The sequence below is a fragment of the Urocitellus parryii genome, chromosome Y (assembly GCF_045843805.1).
Source record: "Urocitellus parryii isolate mUroPar1 chromosome Y, mUroPar1.hap1, whole genome shotgun sequence".
NCBI lineage: Eukaryota > Metazoa > Chordata > Mammalia > Rodentia > Sciuridae > Urocitellus > Urocitellus parryii.
Window position 1 is genome coordinate 21,091,311 of NC_135548.1, and position 5,375 is coordinate 21,096,685.

Consider the following 5,375-nt stretch of genomic DNA (forward strand, 5'->3'; position numbering starts at 1 on the left):
TTTAATTTTTGTTCATTTCTCTCCATTTTAAAAAACTAATTTTAAAGTAGTTTAAAGAAGCATGGTCTAAATTAGTGTTGACTAATATTCTCCCCTAACTTTCCCAAGACTCCCCAAAGAATAATAGAAGGGAATAATTACTAGTAGAGCTAGATTTTATCTGCATATTCATCAGTTCATTCTTTTGTCAAAATTTATTTTTAAGAATTATACTACTAAATTTTTATCCTTCACTATTCCATTTGAAACAATGTCACCAATAGGAGATTAATCCTTTAAGGTACAGTACCCAAATTTTTGGTAAAAAGAATACATTTTAGAAAAATATTGGAAGATCATTGGGCAGGTTATGATTAGAGACCTTTCCTAAATGCTTTGCCTGACATGAGATGTTGGGGAAAGGAAGAACTTTATTATTGTCCCATATTAGCATATATCATTATGTATTAGTTCAACATCATAATTTTTTTAAGCAATGAAATCTTCTTTTTAGGTAGACTTGGTCCAGGTTAAGACCATAAATCAAAGTTCCTTAGATCAGCCAAGTAAATGACTTCCACTTCTTTCTACACTATTTTTTCATTTAAGAATTTCTTTTTCCCTTCAAAAAGGATACATCAACTAAAAAGAGAAGTGATGGCATGGTCAGTAGCACGTAAATACAAATGAAACCTAGATAGTAGAAAACAGTGATGATTATTCTGTGGGAAATCTTTAGACAAATGGATACTAAATTGCAGATAGCTAGTATGATATTGCACAATAGGGTGACCATAGATTAACAATTATGTACTATATATCTTTCAAAGTTATAAGAAAATTTTTGAGTGATTTCAAGATAAAGAAATGATAGATGAGAAAATAAATGTGCTTAACTAGATTCAAACACAGTATAATCTACACATAGATTGAAACATCACAAGGTATACCATTAATATGTACACTTTTTGTTTTTTATGTATAGGTGAAAATTTTTTAAAATTCTTAACCATGTTTTTAGTAAAACTTTATAAGGTGAAATAATTGTATATTGAAATACAGGCTTTTTAGACATCAAAAATGAAATCTCTAAGAGTTTAAAGATTGACATGCTCCAAATTTGTCATTGGGGTCTTTGTAATTATCCTGTGCATAGTAATGATTTTGTCCACCAACATGCCCCCTCCTTGAGCCTCACTACCTTAAAAACTTCTGTTCAAGCATACTATAACAGTAGACAGTGGAGCAATGAGAAACAGATGGTGAAATATTTGCGGTTCAAATGACCCTATCCTGATTTTCTTCTTTCCTGTCCACGAAACTTCAGGAGTGCCTCTCATTTTTCTAAAAAAACAGATTCATTTTGAGTAAGGTATATCCATAGTTTGAGCCTGAATCTGTTATGACAAGTAATAAATCACCTGACACTTCTTTTTATATTTGAGGAGTCGTCAAAATCACTCCTACAACAAGTTAATGACAGAAGTGAATTTTTCCCCTTAGTTGGCAAGTTTTAACAGTCACACCAATTTCTGATGGTTACTGAACTAATGACATAGTTCTAATAAAATGCCTAAGTCTTGTCAGCTGTTTTTTGAACATGAAGAAGATGAATTCTTAAAGATACTGAAATAATTTTTCATGTCTTTTAATATATAATCAAAGAAACTATTCTATATCTATCTTTTACATACCTGCTTCCTATTGGCATGTGACCTAGTATATTTGTTCAGTTTCTCCAGAGAAACAGAACCAAACAGAAAGAGAGATTGACTTAAAAAAATATTGTATGACTCATGGGATTGCAGAGGCTTGATTGGTATAAAATACATATATATGTGTGTATAATTTCAAAACCAGAATAGTAAATTTTAATTTTTTTCTTCCATGATGTATTTAATTATTCTGTTACAAATAAGAATAATTTTTAGCACGAGTAACAAGCTATATGCTAAAAAATTTAACAGTTCAAAAATTAAAATGTAGGATTCAGACACAGGTATACTTAGGTCAGATATATAAGAGTGAAAATAAGCGATTTTAACCAAGTATATGCTTTAAATGCCACAAAAGAAAAAGAAACACTAAAAATGGAAGAAAGGATTTTACCTCATGTAACTTGACTAGACTACATAACAAAAACAAAATATAAAATATTCGGTTTTCATTTCAAAAGAAATTATCCAGAAATAAAATTCACTACACAAAATATAACAAGGTTAGGATTATAAGAATGGGGTATTCAGATGAGAAGATACTACTTTGTGGGGGATGGAAATCCTTCCTAAGCAAAAATTTGTATCTCATTAAACTTCCAAACATAAACTTCACACTTATACCACAAAATTTTCTATTTTCTACTTCTCTAAAAAAAAGAAATTTTAGCTTATTAATTTCCAAGTATCATGTCAAATTCCTTAGTTCACCTGATTCCACAATCTCTAATTTAAAAGACTGTAAAATAATAATTTTCTGCCCCTAAAGAGTCTGAACCTGTGACGTAATTATTCACAATAAGGAAATTAAAGGTAAAAAAAAAAAAAAAAACATAAATAAGTACACTTGTTAGCATCTATGTTTTTTTAAAGAGGGAGACTGTAATTGCTCTGTTTAACCCCTGGCTCTTAAGACAGTATGGTCAGAAAATTAAAATGAATAATATATACTTAAAACCTGTATTTATTTTGAATAGATGTGAGAGTTAAGAAAATGACTGAAATTATATATTGTCAATGTTTACTGTGAAAGAGTACAAAATTGATGTTGCCAAAAAGAGTAAAAAATTTTTAACTGATATTAAACATCTTAAATAATTTGGGAAAATACCCTTAGGTTGAAGTGCAACTATCAAGAAACAACAGCGCAAAAAAAAAAAAAAAATGCTTTCATGCATGTATACATGTTAAGTAACAAATAAGCAAACCCCAAGTCAGTACAGTACATCAATAACTGAGACTTAAGTAATATTTTGATATACAAAGAAAGAGAAGGAAAAGATAAAATTGTTGACAGCCATTGATGAAAAAAAGCATCTCAACAATTTACACAAAATGATACTAAAGAGTTTCTTTTAAAAAGATGTCTTAAGAAGACCAAGCCACAATATGTTAGTGTTTTCCATAACACATGCTGAATTATTTGATCCCATATCTATACACTGTTACTGTCTTAATTCCTAAATGTTGTGACAGCATATATTTAATAACTGAGGTACATTAGTTTACATCTTTTTATAGGTACTCTAAGAAGATGAATTTTCCATTTCCAGTTTTTCATCGTCTTCACCTCCTCCAAAGAAAATCAAAGGAAACATTCCTAGAATGCAGCCAATAGTCACCCCAACAGCTTTGCCCAAATGTGTACTAACACGTGTTTGCCACATGTCAACTTGCTTTGGTGTGAGGTCAGGAATTGACAGGCCTAACCTGGAAGCCAAAGCTTCAACATAGCCTGCAAGTCCAAGTCCAAAGCAGCAGCTGCCATCGTTGAAATTCCTAAAATAATTCCAATAGATAACTCGATATGGGTTCCTGCAACAATCATAATTGCATTATCCAAAAAGCCAAACCCTATGAAAGTTATCGCATTTTGGATGAATACATATCTCAGCTGTCCTGGGGTAGGTGGCAGAGCTTCCAATTTTTCTTGGGCAATGGCAATGGACTCGAAGCGGTGCAGCTCCTTGAGCAGGCAGCTCCTCTCGGTGGAGTGCAGGCTATAGATGAAGTCGCGCGCGCCCTGCACGGTGTTCAGCGCCTCGATGGGCTCCTTCTTGGGGTGGGTACCCAGCCTCCGGGGGCCTCTGGGGGCCGCCAGCGCCAGCAGCCCCCGCCCGCAGCAGCACCAGGACGGCGGGCGGGGCGCGGTGGTGGCCGCCGGGAGCCGGGCCTCAAGCTGCGCGCGGTCTGGCTCCTCAGCAGCGGCAGCAACAGGGACATGGCGGGCTGAGGAGCAGGGACCCCCGCCGCAGTCCCGGAGGGCGACTTCTGACAAGGCTGGGTCGAGAGCGGGGAGCTGGCTCAGCCCGACCCCGCCCCGAGGTCCTCCTGACAGGCAGCCGAGGCGCCGGGCACCATGCACTCCGCGGGCCCGCGCGGCGGTCGCCTCCCTTTCCGTACCCCCCCCCACCCCCTCCACCCCCACCCCGGTCCTTCCAAAAGGCAAGCGACGGTTCTGGCCTCTCCGAAGAGAAAAACTTTCTCCGAGGCGGCCGGGCCGGAGAGCTCCCGGAGAGCTCCTGGAGAGGGCGTGCGGGCGCCTCCCGGCTGAGGAGGAGCGGCGCGGGCGGGCGCATTTTCCATTCTCCTTCACCATGGAAACTCAAGCAGTAGGCTCCTCATGCTCTAAAAATGAGCTTTCCTTAATTCTCATTCTTCAGTATCTCTCTATACATAGATTTGTTATTTTCTTCCTCAATATTGAAATTTTCCCCACTTTGGTTTTCTGTGGTTTTCTCATCTCTTATCATTCCCCTTATCTTTCATTTGCTTTTCTTTCTCTTGTCATTGCTTATATAAAAGTATTCTATTCTCAGCCCTTTCCTTCAGTCTATTTATTTTCTCTACCTAAAGGAATATTTAAACATTTATAGTTTCAATTATCTACCCTTTAAAAAATTGTGCTTCTGAATCTTTATCTACTAACTTGTTTCTCCTTCTGTGTTCTAACTTCCCAAGCTAAAACTTTGGGAACTATTACTAGAATTTCCCATGGTCTTATTTTCCTCATTTAGACCAATGCACAGGCCAGCAAGATTCTAACGCAGAAATACCTCTACTTCATTCGTTTTCTACATCCTTAGTGTCCTGAATAATTTGCAGCTTCACAATCACTTGTCAGTGCATTTGAAAGAGTTCCCAACTGTTCTCCCTCCTTCCAATTTCTCTTTCCTGCATTGAGTCCCTTAATTTTCAGGAGTATTCTTTCAACACATGTCTGAACATGTCTCTTGTTTCGTTGTAGTGATTTTTGCAAAGCCTCTTCAAAATGTGCTCCATTCAACATAAGATCTATTTCTCTTTCAAATTATTATTATCATGTTATAAATCCATTCCTGCCTATTTTACTATTTCTAAAATGAGAAAATGAAACTTGAGAAATATAAGTTGCAGTTGCACTGAAATCTGAAAATATTATTATAGTCCAGATTTCAAATTTTTTTTCTTATTATGTTAGTAATTTATACTCATTGAAACTAGAAGCTTCTAGACAAACAAACTAATAAACACATGCTTTTGGCATCTGTCATGGTAAATGAGTGCTCATTGAATAAAAGGCCGTAAACATTCAGAGCAAGTGTTATCAGCATTCTGGATATTAAAATCATTAGATAGCTAAAAATATATTGATGTAAAGGCTTCACCAGAATCTCTAGAGATGGGACTCTGACATCAATT

At 36.2% G+C, this 5,375-nt stretch overlaps 1 pseudogene; it reads right to left on the minus strand.

Moving 5' to 3' along the window:
• Positions 1 to 2,167: 2,167 nt before the first annotated feature.
• Positions 2,168 to 3,917, minus strand: LOC144251080 (transmembrane protein 65 pseudogene; annotated as a pseudogene).
• Between the last annotated feature and the right edge of the window lie 1,458 nt (positions 3,918 to 5,375).